Genomic DNA, 15,275 nt, shown 5'->3' with positions numbered 1-15,275 from the left:
AACAGCCGGAAGCGAAAGTTTGCAATGTGGTTCAAACAAGAAAGACTCTAACATATTCACGGAGGATCTAATCAATTTAACATTGATCAAGAAAATACTAAGTAGCAGTTCCGTGACCTTAAGCACTTAATCTATTTTGCATACGGATGTAACCTGGGCATTTGGAACAGTATCTGACACATGGAAGGCTTTCAATAAATATTTTGTATATAAACAAACAAATGAATATGGAGATTGGCCTTGCATAAAAGAGGAGAGTCACAGGTCCCAAACTATTTTTTGTTATTACCTTAGTCTTAGTGTAGCTATAACATTTAACTTGCTATTATTGCTTTATTTGATTCAATAAATGGCCTTTCCTTTCTGCTTTTTTTTTTCTTTTTTTTTTTTTTTTTTTTTACCATTTTTCTCTTCTGCTTTGATGTTAATTTGAGGATTTTTCCCTCGGCTATGCCAATACTCACATGGACAGGAATCTTTGACTCGCTTAAGCCAATTTCTGGGGTTTTTTTTGGTTGTGGCATGTGTGTGCACGCGTGTGCATGCCTGTGTGTGTGTGTGTGTGTGTGTGTGTGTGTGTGTTTTCTTTCTCGTTTCTCATCAAGTAATGACTTTCCTCTGTGAAGGCTGTTTTTCTGAGACATTTTTATGTTTCTCGATTTGTCCTCTTCTTCATTTTAACTGCTTTCTTCTGATCATTTTATTTTCAACCATTGTTTTTTTCCTTTTCCTCCAACTCTCATTAGTAGGAGTAAATATCCCCCAATATCCAATCTCATTACCTTTGTTTAGGGTAAAAATGAGAATTTCTTCATAAGTAAATGGCACATCATCCTTTTCTTTTTTACCTTAGGTACGTACTAATTTGTTTTGCACACTGCAAACAGCTCAAACTCTTTCCCATCTCCTTTTGCCCCAATTTGCAAATGTTGGTGGTGCCTTCTTTGTAGAAAAAAATGTTTTATTGAAAAATAATTTATATAAAAGAAAGTGAATGAATTAAAACTGTACACTTTGAAGAGTTTGAAATAAAATCAAGACAGTAAACGTATCCATCACCCCTAAAAGTTCTCTGATGACCTTCCGCAGTGTCTTTGTCCGGACCCTTACCACCTCCAGTCTGGTCCCCAGGGAACCACTGATCTGCTTTCTGTCATGATAGATTAGTTTGCATTTACTAAGATTTTAAATAAATTGGAATAATACAGTCTAAGGCACCAGTGGGAAATCTTGTCCTTAAAGTACTTTCTACTCAACACTCACAAACCACAATTCATGACCTTTCCTATCTAAATGTAAGCCTCCTGGGGTGCTTTCTATGTCCATTAATAAAACTCTTTTATTAAAGATCAAGACTCTTCTTTTAAGTTCATTTATTTTGAGAGAGAGAGAGAGAGAGAGAGAGAGAGAGGAAGCACAAGTCAGGGAGGGGTAGAGAGAGAGGGAGAAAGAAAAAATCTCAAGGAGGCTCCACACTGTCAGATGCAGGGCCTGAACCCGCAAACTGTGAGATCATGACCTGAGCTGAAGTCAGACGTTTAAGTGACTGAGCCACCCAGGCGCCCCAAAGATCAAGGCTCTTATTCAATTATTCAAGATCAACACTGGGGCTGTCCTCAAGGTTCCTTTCTCTTTCCTCACGTCTCCACAATTGCCAGCTGTGCGTCTGAGATGTTACTTTCCTATCTCCGCACTTCTTCACCTGTGGTGTAAATTTCATGCCTATTACATACACTACTTCAGGGAATTAGACTCAACAACCTCTCTCGATTTAATCCTTTCACCCTTCCTGTGCACCTGGCCTTTACCCTATGCTGGTTCCCAAATGTACATATTTTGCTGCTGCCAGTTTTCTGGAATACTTTCCCCTCCTGTATCACTGGAAAAGATCTGCTTTTTCCTTAAACCAGTCTCCAGCATTCCAACTTATTCTGAGATCTCCTGGCCCAACCTTGCATGATGAATCATTTTGTCCTCTGTTCTATACAGCTGACCACATTATGCTATGTCAGTTATTGACTCGCTTAACTGTAACCAAGTGCAAAGCATAACCAAGCTTAGTGTGTTTCACTAGCAAGGATCGAGTCAAATGTCGTGGTTCTTTGAAGTGACAGAGCTCAGCAGGGTGGTTCTTCTGCCCCACATGTTACTGGTTGGTTCTGTAGCAATGGAGGAGCTTGGCCAGAGTGAGGCCTGTCCTCCAGCTGCCATATAGGATCACTGGTACCCATAACCGTGGAGCCACCTCCACTTTTTTGCCTTCTTTTATCACTCTTCCTCCTCAAGATCAGACACGTTGTCCTTTGGAATGTTGCAAGCCCTGTTTGCATTGCTATTATCTTATCCCAGGCCATCATCCCTGAACAACTAGCCCAGGAGCTTCTGGATTCTTCTCTATGCCCTACTTTCTCATTGAATCTAAAGGAAATACTCTTTCCCAATACGCCTCTTGGAAAAACAAAGCTCATCAAAGTCTCTCTCCTGTGACACCCCCCTTTGATCAGATAATGCCTAAGGCAACTGGTTGCTGCCTAGGAATCTACCGGTGCCTCAGGGCAGCATTTCGCATAGAATCTGCCTCAGTTTCACCTGCCAATGCCAACCTCTACCTTACCAGTAACCTCAGACAGGCCTGACTCCTCTCTGATTCTTGGATCCTCTGTGATCATGATGGGCTCAACCCGAGGCTTTTCCCAAGAATTTGATGCAGCGTTTTCTTGGAAAGCTTGCAAGTTTTCTCCGAACACTGGCATATCAATAGATTATTTTAGGTGAAAGATATGGAACTGTGGTCAAATGATTTGGGAAAATGTTTGATTAACTAAAATTCAATACTTTTCATGACCGTGGAAATTCTCAGAGATTTTGTTATGCTTATATGCATGGTGTCTCTCCACGGAGGAAATTTAGTGTGCACCATTCTCCAATTTTCTTAGACATAGAAACCCTTTCCGGACACACTGAATCACGCATAATGCATAAAACATGCCTGGGAACCTGCTGTTCCACTGTATATTCAGCCCAACTTCTCCTTCATGCTTATAACACTTAGTACCTCTGTGGCTAATTTGGGTACTTATTTATATATCTTTCTTCTTGCATCTTTTTTTTTTTAAATCACCTAGCACAGGGCTGTTATACAGAAAGCATAAAATAAATACTTGTTAAATGAGTAAATAAACTTTACATTTCACTGATGAAAAAAATTGGAAAACTTGGAGACTGGACCCAAATTTCTTGACTCCTACTCTAGTATACCAAAGTATTTTCCAGCCAACTGGCTACCCAGAATTAAAGTTTTTATAACTGACTCCCAACTTTGTGGGCCCGCTGGAATCTGGGCACGCCCTTATCTTTAAAGACCGTAAAAGGAGCAGTTCATACAGCAGTCAGAGGCAGATTACTTAGATAATGCCTTCATTTTTCTCTGGAATTTGGGCAATTTCCACAAAGATAGTCTTATTATGTTCTCTAATTTACTCAAAATTACAAAGCATCGTAGAAATATGGACCTATGAGTGGGTATATTTGCCAAAAGACAGAAAAAGGAAAAGGGGTAACAAGCTTTTTGTGTTTTTCTCAACTACTTAAAAAAAACCTATTTCATCTCTCAAATTGTATTGGTAGCTTTTCTGCTTCATCACATGAATGTGGAATTTAAGAAACAAAACAGACAAGGGGTGCCTGGGTGGCTCCCTTGGTTAAGCATCTGATTTTGGCTCAGGTCATGATTTCATGGTTTGTGGGTTCGAGCCCCACCTTGGAGCTTACTTCAGATGATCTCGATCTCTCTCTCTCTCTCTCTCTCTGCCCATCCCCCACTCATGCTCTGCCTCTCCCTCAAATAAACATTTAAACAAATTTTTTTTAAGAAGAAACAAAACAGATGAACATACGGGGGGATGGGGAAAGAGAGAGGAAAACAAGCCATGAGACAGAATCTTAAAGACAAGGAAGAAACTGAGCGTTGATAGAGGGAAGGGGGTGGGGGATGGGCATTAAGGAGGGCACTTGTTATGATGATCACTGGGTGCTGTATGCAAGTGATGAATCATTGAATTCTACTCCTGAAACAAATATTGCCTTGTATGTCAGCTGAGTAGAATTTAAATAAAAACTAAAAAAAAAGAGAGAAAACAAATGATTAACAGCATATGCTCAAGTAATCTTTATTTAATCAATAAACAACTATTTACTGAGGACTCATTGCCTCCCAGGCTCTGTGGTAAGTGATGCGGTTACCGCCATGAATAAGATAAAGACACCATTGAATATGTAATCATGATAATGGTCCATGCTACACAGGAAAGGTGCAGGTTTCTGAGTGTACATCCAACAGCAAGGACTTAACTTCGTTTCAGGGCCATCAAATGCTTCCCCAGGGAAGAAATAACACTTTTGAAGGGCAAGTTAAGACTCAGCCATAGAAACATCATGGGAAACTGAGAGAAGGTCCGAATGTGAGAAGGGGGCTGCTAGAGTTTGAGAAACTAAAATAAAGTTGAAAGTGTAGAACGAAAAGGAGGAAACAGGGCCAGCCTACAGGCCAACAAATGATATCAGTAGCTAATCTGATCCTTCCCTTTCCTTTTCTTTCCCTCATCACTGTCCCAGAGTGAAAGTTTATATTTTTCTCCTAAACGCCTTTAAGCAGGGTTTTACTGAAAAGCACTGCTGATAAATAGAGTAAATTATTCTGAAGCTCACCGCCAACTTGTTAGAAAACTTGGAGTCCTCCAACAGAAGTTCTGATCTGTGAGATTTACAAAAGTCTCCTTGGTCTTTGAGCGTGATCATCAAGTCAGCCCGGATGCCTGGCCTGGGGCCCAGATGAATGATCCCCATCTGGCCTAGGGACGATTTCCAACCCCCCCCCCTCCCCCAACTGCAGTGAGATGAAAGTGTTAATTTTTTTCCTAAAGTTTTTTTTCAGCATTGCTCTGCGTGGCTGAAATGGTGTATGCCCTTGACCCCAGGGTGGAAGCTTGTGAGTGCTGGGTGGAGTCCAGAGGACGCACACATTGCCGGTACTGTGGGATCCACCTCAGCATGATAATGGGAATAAAGTGAGTCATAATAAAAGATGCCAGTGAAAGGAAAATGAAAAAAAATGTTTAGATTAAATGAAGTCCAACTTGAATCTTCTGATAGATGTTCTGGAGGGGAGATTTCTTTCTTTCTTTTTTTTTTTTTTTAATGTTTTATTTATTTTTGAGACAGTGAGAGACAGTGCATGAGCAGGGGAGGGACAGAGAGAAAGGGAGACACAGAATCTGAAGCGGGCTCCAGGCTCCGAGCTGTCAGCACAGAGCCCGACGTGGGGCTCGAACTCACAAACCGCGAGATCATGACCTGAGCCGAAGTCAGACGCTTAACCGACTGAGCCACCCAGGTGCCCCTGGAGGGGATATTTCTAAAAGATTATCTTAAAAGCATTATCGATGACTTAAATATCTTTAAAAAAATATTAGAGATAGAAGGATTAATCAAGGGTCTTACCATTCAATAATTTTCATTTATCCATGATCTTAGAATATGTAAAAACAATAAAGATTAACAGGCAAACTTTGTGTTGGAGGGTCCCTGGCATAGAAGAGAGAATGCCAAATTCCTGCCTTCCTTTCCCCCTCATCCTCTCTCCTCTCTTCCTTCCTTTAGATCTACACTGCCTCATTCCAGAAATTACTCATGATGGCTTATAAAGTCACATTTGGTAAAGCACTTACTGAGAAAATGGGAGGAATCGGAGAAAACGAAAGGAGATTCAAGTCAAAGCAGGAACCACGTGAGCACCTCTCCCCACCACACTTCTGTACTGAGCTTGGAGCTTCCGACTGCCCAGAGCAACATCCTTAAGATAAAAATGAACCAAATGCCCATTGGCAAGGCCAAGGCTCAGGGAAGTGTCTCTCCTGTGTGGTTGGTAGGGGTAATGGTGAAAGGCAGCTCATAAAGAAAACATGCATGCTACGGTAAAATGTTCAACATCATTGAAAAGAAATTTTTTTTAATGTTTATTTATTTTTGAGAGAGAGAGAGAGACAGAGCGTGAACAGGGGAGGAGCAGAGAAAGAGGGAGACACAGAATCAGAAGCAGGCTCCAGGTTCTGAGCTGTCAGCACGGAGCCCGATGCGGGGGCTCGAACTCACAAACTTCGAGATCGTGACCTGAGCTGAAGTCGCTTAACCAACTGAGCCACCCAGGGGCCTCTCAACATCATTTATGATAGATGCAATCATGAATTTTGTTGGTCTGTGTTGAGTCCGAGTTCCTGATGGTCTCCAGTCAGATTCCTTCAGGTCTGCAGTTTTCCGTTCAGCAAACATAGCCAAAGAACCAAATTTAGTCCTTTTGTGGTTTTCTTTTCTTTTTTTTTTTTTTTTTTTTTTTTGGCATTTCAGGGGTAGATAGATGAATGCATGGCTCTCCCATTGCCTTTCTAAAGACTGGAAAGCAACCAGGGAAAAGGAAGTCTTCACAAATAATTAAAACGTAAATGTGAAGGAAAATGAAAATTGAAATAGTTAAAAAGCATAAGCATTAAGCATAAGCCATCCCAGTGTTAGGAGGATGTATCTTACAAATCAGAGAGGATGAGGGGGGGCAGGGTGGGTATGGGGAACGATAGACCGGAAGGAAGTCAGTGGTGCATGTCCTTAACATAGTGGTGTCTCTGCCCAGCCAAATCTCGAGCAGCTGGGAGGGGCACACTCAGAGAGAGGGACCGGGGACCTTGCCCAGTGACCTTGGTCAGGTGAACAGCTGTTACCTTTTAGGGTGCTCCTGGAGGTGGACCCTCCACCCTGATCAAAGAGATGGCTGTGCAGGCAGGGTCCCACCTGCTGATACGGGTAGAAGGGTCTTCCAGTCCTGCCCCCGTTAAACGGCTCTCAAATCTGAGTAAACCAACTGCTCTACAATGTGGTCACTTCCATGCTGATGTTATGGGCAAAGTGCAAGAGAAGGATGAGAAGGATTAAATTTGGGGCCGGTTTCTATGTTGGTTCAATAGTTGGAGAAAGTGTTAGGTGTTAATGTTTATTAAGAATAAAAAAATACAGATTTGTTTTCAAGTCTAACTAATCCATGAAAATCTTGTATTGTTTTTGTTTGCTCCATACTTTGAAAAATAACACTGGTGGCCAGCAGGGGGGGGGGGGGGGGGGGGGAACGCTGGGTGGCTCAGTTGGTTGAGCATCTGACCATCTGACTCTTGATTTTGGCTCAGGCCATGATCCCAGGGTCAGGGGATCCAGCCCTGTTTCAGGCTCCACACTGAGCGTGGAGCCTGCTTAAGATTCTCTCTCTCTCCCTCTGTCCCTCTCCCCTGCTTGCTCTCTAAATAAATAGATAAATAAATAACACTTTGGTCTCACATGTAGTGTTAAGGTGTTGGCATTTTTATAGGTGCCTTGCAGTGGGTCTCTGTGGACAAGTAAGACGTTCACCTGAAAGGTGTGATCAGAACTGTGTTGATGGAAAATGAGAAATTAGAATAATTTAAGAATTTATATCCTTAGGAAATACCAGGAATGTGTGATATTTTGTTAAAGAGCCCTTAGGTCAGACAGATTGTCACCGACGACCTAGGAAATCTGGCCACATGCGGTGTACCTATAGCTGTCACAGAAGCATTGTAAGGACCTGTGTTTACTCTCCAAGGTTTCTACATCACCAGATTATTTTGGTACAGGAAGCAGGGCACAAAACTGCCACTTAACGGATGACTAGAATCATTGGAGACTGTCATTGGCTGAATGCTTGTGGCCTTCAAAATTCATATGCTAAAACTTAATCCCTAATGTGATAATGTTTGGACGCTGGGACTTTGGGAAATGACTAGGTCACAAAAGCAGAGACTTCTTATAGAAGAGACCCCGTAGAGTTTCCTCATCACTCTGTCAAGTGAGGACACAATGAGAAGACTACTATCCATGAACCAGGAGGTGGACCCTGCCAGATACTAATTCTGCCTGCACCTTGATCTTGGACTCTAGAACTGTGAGAAGTAAATGCTGTGGTGTATAAGCCACACCCCCCACACACACCGCCCCGTCTACAGTATTTTTGTTATAGCAACCTGAACAAACTAAGACAGAGACATAGAATTGTGTTTCTAATATAATAATATGATATTTCTAGTGTTCACTAAGATGTTACAAGATTTGCTATACATTGTAACTGTGATGTTGAAAAACCAAATTTTCATCCTGGCATAGAGTTTTTATGAAAACCAAAGAGATTGGAATTGCGATATCACACGGTTTGCAAGGTTGTTTTTGACCAGAGAAAGGGAAATGTCTTTAACAAGAAAATCCCACACTTGGAAGCAGGAAAAGACAGCAATGCGACTAACAACCATGGCAGTAAGGTTACATTTAATACACTTGACCTTCAACGGATAGAGGACTCTTTGTGTTGCCAATTATTTAGCACTGTGTGCCTGTTCTTCTCTCTGCTTTTACTGGAGGCAATGTCTCCGTGAGAATCAGGCCGTGCTTGTCAGGGACAGAATGTCAGATACATGCATGTGGACTCATGCTCTGAAGGCTGATTACTCATTTTCCAAAACTCTGAAAAACAAACAGGAGTTAAAGTGAGAACCCAAAATGTTAGCACAGGTGTTCTTTACTACTTTTAACAAACGAGATACTATAGTAAATGGATCAAGGATAAATTAATAACATAATAAATTTAGTAATGTCTTAATTAATGTGTGTATTAATAAGTCTTAGATTTTAACTTGACAATTGATAGGTAAATAATCATCAACAGATCTCTTTGAAGTAGCCACCATGACTTTGGAGTGGGAAGCCACCATGACTTTGGGTTGAGGATCATAATGGTTTGGAGAAGGTAAATAAAAGCATCCAAAGATGCAGTAAAAATTTTGTGCAAATCCTAACCTTGCTGCTAATGAGAAACTGAAGTCATATTTGTACTTTAAGAGCAGTTGATACACTTTTTTTCTGTGGAGAAATCCATCTCCAAAATACATAAAATCAATGAATTGAATTCTATATTTTTTACAAATAAAGCCAAAATCACCTGGAAGGACTTTGAAGCCCTCTGAAGTCACTTAAAGGCTAGTGCAACGTTTGGTCACATTACTGGAATAACCACTGCCCGAGACAGATCATCAGATAGCCAAAATTTAAAACAAGGCGAGCAGAGCGAACCGCTGAGCCGCTGACATTTAATTGGTGTCAGAATGAGAAGAAAAATGAAGAGGTGCCCAACATTCTAATATGAAAGTCTTATCTTCTAAAATAGAGTAAAATAATACAGAAAGCATAAACATTTTGTCCTTATAACATACAATGAGAGAGAAAATTTGCCATATTGTAAGTGAGGGGTAGGCAATTTTTTTTTTCTTGTAAAGGCCAGGTAGAAATGTTTTTGGCTTTGCCAGCCATACAGTCTCTGTACCAGCTATTCCATTCTGCCATCGCAGCACAAAAATAGCGATAGACAATACTGAAGTCAATGACATGGCTGTGTTCCAATACAACTGTTGGATTTTTTTCAAAACCCAACAAAAATTGGCAGCGAGCTGGATTTGGCCTGAGGACCATAATTTACCAACTTCTGTTTTAGATCATGAGAAGCCTTAATTGTTAGCAAGAACGGATCACAAGTCAATGACATACAAGCCTTTAGCTGCAGTGAAGCCACAGGATTTCATAACTATTTGGACCAATGGTAGAAATCTCCAAACGTCTTAGAGTAATAGGAATATGAAATTTTATCACCTGAATGTCAACTGACATCTACTTTGCACAATATGGCAGCCCCTGGCCACATGTGACTATTTACATTTAAATACAAGTTAATTAAAATGGAATAAGATTTAATATTGAGTTTCTCAGTCACATCAGACACATTCCAAGTGTTTGATAGATACATGTTGCTTATGGCTGCCATATTGGACAACACAGAACAGAGACTATTTCCATCATGGTGGGAGTTTTATTGGACAACACAGATCTAGATTATACAGACAGATTCAACAAACGAACAAATAGAAGTTTAGCAGTGTAGTGTCTTGCTATCTAGCAACAGGACTCTTCAGTGGAGCACCAGAATCCGATCTGGGCTCGTCTGCCTCTTGGTGTCTGGTGCGTAACAGGAGATAATCAGCCAACAAAGAAGAAACAAGAAAGCTCTCTGAAAATGCAGCGTATATGGAGCCTAAGCCCAGACTAAAGTAACACCAGCTATAAAGTTACCTAAAGACACGACTGACCTACTCACCCCAGGCACCAAAATCTTGGTGAAGGTTGTATGGTTACAAGTGTTTCTGTATGAAAACACCTGGAAGAGTTGCTTTTTTGTTTTTTTTTTTTTTGGTTTTTTTTTGGTTTTTTTTGATTTGGGGCTTTATAGACAACAGAAAGGTAAATAGAGAGTGTCTGAAAACTCCATGATAAACGAAGATAATTTCTTGTTTAGTGAATTTATATATAAAGTCAGGGTTTGTCTAATACTGATGTCAAACACTTACATTGGAAGGAGCAGAGAAACTCCATCCAAGAGAGGGTTCCATAGGATTGTTTCCTCCTTTTTTAACAGGATTGTGTCTGACTTGCTGTAAAAGGGAAGCTGTCTGGTTGGCCTACCTTAGTTAGGCTCTGTGGGTCTCTTCTGTCTGGTCCAAGCTCTTGTTCCTCACGTCACCACACAGAGTCTTTTTCTTACCAAAGTGTCTTTATTCTCAGTCTCTACTTGTATGGTTTCTGGAGACCCACCGCTAAGACAACATCTGTAGTCTCCAGAGACGTTGCTTCTGCAAAACACCTACTACCACTAGAAATGGCGTCTAGCGCCTTCTTTTGGACAGTCCTGCGTCTTTCAGCCTCAGTAACCAGTTTTCTTTGTATGGACCTCTGTATTCTGCTTTCGATCTGAAACTGCGGAGCTCCATCAATCTTGACTCATTTTGGTAGAACGAGTACCTTTCAAACTGGGCTGGAGCCAAATGGGAGTCCCTCTGAAACATGGCTCTTTCTAGAGAGAACCGTCTGCACATGGCTGAGACGCTGTTGTTTGGCAATTATGTTTTTACTTTACAAGTGAGCATTAGCATGTTGACCTTGAAAAGCCTCTCCCTGCTGAACTATTACCTTCATCCCAACATTTTTCTAATGTTGCCATAAGACACCAAACGGTATGCTTAATGTTAAATGCAGGTCTTAGGCTCAGGTTCCCTGGAAGAGGCATCGAGAGGAAGGTTTCTGTGTAGGAGGCTGCTGGGGAGCAGACCAGCAAGAACGCTAGCCTTATGATTTTGTGCCTTTATAAAAGAGATCCCATGAAGCTCCCTTGCTCCTTCTGCCGTGAGAGGACACAGAGAAAAAACTATGGACCGAGAAATTGGCCCCCATCACACACCTATTCTGACTGCACCTTGGTCTTAGACTTCCAGACTCCAGAACAATAAGAAATAAATTTCTGTTGTTTATAAGCCGCTCGGTCTATGATATTTTGCTAGAGCAGCTCGAATAGACTAACACACTAGTTATAGGGATAAATGTAACGTCCTTGATTAGTGCCTATAATCCTCAAGGGCTAGAGAAAGCATCTGCCTGGTGCTATACTCGATATATAACACTTGAATGAAAATTGAAAATTTGGTGCAACTATATATGTCTAGAATATATGAAACCACAAACACTTGTTCATAGCTGCGACACTAAGTTATTTCATTTTCAGGTGCCTTTTTGCTTTCCAGCTACTCGGCATTATATAGAGATGGTCTTTAGATTGCTCTTAAGGGGTATGAAACCAAGCTATATGAATTTTAATTTAGCCTTTTACGACTGGCATTGTATAAAGTCACAGATTTATGTCTAACGGATTTTTTTAAAATACAATATATTTCTTCAGGATATTATTTACATAAGGCATGTCAGCCTAGTTTTTAGTACTGCGAAGTATGCAATAGCACAAATAGAAGCAGTTAAAGACACCCAAAGAAATCAAAAGACCCTATCCAGATATGGAACCTTTGTGTACATTTTTACTCTGCCTTAAAAATAACTCATACTAATTATTTTAAAATGGATCCCTGGGGCGCCTGGGTGGCTTAGTCGGTTAAGCGTCTGACTTTGGCTCAGGTCATGATCTCGCGGTCCGTGGGTTCGAGCCCCACGTCGGGCTCTGGGCTGATGGCTCAGAGCCTGGAGACTGCTTCCGATTCTGTGTCTCCCTCTCTCTCTACCCCTCCCCCGTTCATGCTCTGTCTCTCTCTGTCTCAAAAATAAATAAACGTTAAAAAAAATTTTTTTTAAATAAAAATAAAAATAAAATGGATCCCTGAGTTCCTTCAGCTGAGAAAAATGGGTCTACTTCCAAATGAAGAATCTGTCTAAATACATTAAGGCAAATAACTTTTGTCAAAATGTGTTCCGTCGACCTGAAAATAGACAAACGTATACAAAACTTGCCAACATATAAATCTTATAATCTTATATTTTTTAGAACTGCCCTGAACTTCTGAAAGATTACTAAAATGCTGGAGGACCTGAGAGTCTGCAGAAATGTCAGGAAGTCACAACGCATGCAAAGGGAATACAAACACAATGCACGTCTGAATCAGAGAGCTATCTCTGTGGGATGGGAGACCCTGACCTCGTTTACTACACAAGCACACTCAGGGTTGTTCCTCCTCAGAGGTATTATTTTTTCAGAGATACTTAAGAAAACTCGTGCTTCTTCCAGAGATCTTACCTTTCTCAATTCCTTTCTTGAACTTCTTTTTAGAAATTGCCCTCAAAACTTGTTCCACATTATTTTAGTATGTTCACTGTTTGTCTTCGGGTTTAAGTTAGGGAATTACCAAAGTAATAAAATCACATTTTGACAGAACAGTCTTGATCCAAAGTCAGTTACGATTAATGAGTAATTACCCATTTTCTACAGTGGCTCGTAGGCTAGTTCATTCACTCACGTATGCAATTTTATCTTATTTATTTTACTTAAATTGAGAAAGGATGGACATACAACATTATGTCAGTTTAAGGTGTATAATGTGTTGATTTGATACACAGATATACAGTGCAATATGATTACTACTGTAGCATTAGTGAAAACCTCGATCATAGCACAAAATGATTGTTTCTTTTTTGTTGTGAGAACATTCAAGATTTACTCTCTTGGCAACTTTGAAGTATACAGGATAACATTGTAATCTCTCTAATCACTAGGCCGCGCATTAGATCTCCAGAGCGTCACCGTCTTCTGGTTGCAAGTTTGTACGCTTTGACCGCAATGTAATCGCTTGAGACTCTCTCCTTTTCTCTTCCGTGGAAGTGACCCACGTTTAGCCCCCAACAGTGGGCACTCAAGGCCGTCCACCTCACCTTGGGTAGATAAGCTGCAAAGAATGTTGAAGGACGATTCTCTGACAAGGCACACTGGATTAAAGAGCGCCTGGGGCTCCTGTAGCCAAACAAATTAGTTGAGGGTCCAAAATGAGACATAACTTTGGCCAGTTCGTTCCTCAAAGCCCCTATGTCCTTGGTTCAACTGTCCATTTCAGTTGTGGGGTCACAAAGACTACGTGACTCAGAAATAAAGACAATGATGGACAAGAAGGAAGACAAGGAGTCAGGTGGGGGAATGTATAGATAATGCAAAATAGGGTCACTAGAATGTCACAGGAATTAGAATGGGGAAAATACACATTCCAGAAGTCTCCAAAGGATTAATTTTTGACACAATTAATTTTATTTGCTTTGAAAATGTGAAGTTGCTTTTATCCTCATCTGGATGCAATGGAATCTTCCCAATCCTAGGCTAAATAGGCTTTTGTTTGGCTGGTGGGTTTTGGTATGTTTTTTTGTTTTGGGGTTTGTATCTTTTTGTTTTGTTTTGTTTTGTTTTGGCGGATTTTAATATGCTTCCAGTGCCAAAAGTTTTCTAAGGAAATATATCAGATTTATAAAATTACCCAACCAAATCAAATTAACCAAACACTGTTGAATGAATAACTCACAACGTGTGACATTTTTACTGAATAAATAATTTTACTTTCCACCATACTCAGCTGAGAAAAAACAAAACAAAACAAAGAAAAATGTTGGACAGATCCAAACACTTAGTGTTTATTAGGAACATGTGTACGACGTGCATTAGAATTTCACGTACAGTTAGGTGGAGTAAGTGACCAAAGGTCAGCACTCTTTAAATGACTCCCCAGATAATTCTTTTTGTACACTCCAGAATTTTTTTTTTAAGTTATTCGGAGAGATTCTCTGAAGGTTAAAATGCTGTAGCATTTTGGTTAGAACACCATTGCATGACTCTTCAGTTAGGTTGTAGAAAAAGTCCGGAAAACCGAAAAAATACATTTAAGTCTGTAATTTACCAGTCCTTAAAAGGAACTTTTTAAAAAGCCATTCACATTTATCAAGCAAATCAGACCCAGTTTCTTGGGAGGAAGCAAGAAGTGACAGCCGGGGCCGGTGATTACATTTACAACAGAGTAGGAAACACTGTATTAACAGTGATAGCTCAGAGAAGTAAACTTGTGACTTGCGTGTTGCCCAGACTTAAATATCTGCAGCTGTATTCATGTCAAAATCATAATCTCTTGTTAATACCCACAATGCCTTCCAACTTGAACCGGGTCATGTCTCCTACAGAAAGCTCTGTGAGGTCCGAAGGAATCACAGAGGTAGGACTGAGGTCCAGGTGCAGAGGGCCAAACAGAATGCAGATGTTGTGTTCACAGAACCGAGTAAGGAAGACATTTTTCTGGGTTGTATGGCGAAGACGTTTAGGTGCACCAGAGAGGTACCAACAAGAGCCTAGACAGAACCTTGAACTAGTTCTGCTTCTAATTTACCAGGGAAGACCCACCGTTTTCTTGAAAATCAAAGCTATCAGCCCTCAGAGGATATTTCACTAAGGCTCTACAAATGGTGGCAGGAGATTCTTTACCATCACAATCTTTTTCAGGGAAATTGCTTGAAATTTTTACTAAGGACACTTCTACATAACCGAAAATTCAGAGCTAACTGCAAAAAAATGTGTATTCTACACCCTGTTTATAGAAGAAGATGGGCGGGGGTGGGGGAGCTCCCAGCTGGCTCAGTCAGTAGAGTGTGTGACCCTTGCTGTCGGGGGCGTGAGTTCGAGCCCCATGCTGAAGGTAGAGTGTACCTAAAAAAAAAAACAAAAAACAAAAAATTGAAGTAGGTGGGATGTATATTGCCCTAACAGGGTAAGAGATACAACCTGCCCTTTTTCCTCCTCAGTTAACTTATTTTTC

The 15,275-nt window shown here is 40.7% G+C and overlaps 1 non-coding gene across 1 annotated transcript; it reads left to right on the top strand.

Moving 5' to 3' along the window:
- The first annotated feature begins 12,075 nt into the window (after nucleotides 1-12,075).
- Nucleotides 12,076-12,160, top strand: TRNAQ-UUG (transfer RNA glutamine (anticodon UUG)). The gene has a single exon. It is a non-coding gene; the product is annotated as a tRNA-Gln (tRNA).
- The last annotated feature ends 3,115 nt before the right edge of the window (nucleotides 12,161-15,275 follow it).

This window comes from Panthera uncia (genome assembly GCF_023721935.1).
Source record: "Panthera uncia isolate 11264 chromosome A1 unlocalized genomic scaffold, Puncia_PCG_1.0 HiC_scaffold_17, whole genome shotgun sequence".
NCBI classification, from domain to species: domain Eukaryota; kingdom Metazoa; phylum Chordata; class Mammalia; order Carnivora; family Felidae; genus Panthera; species Panthera uncia.
The sequence above is the reverse complement of the archived record's forward strand: the minus strand, read 5'-3'. Positions and strand labels throughout refer to the sequence as shown.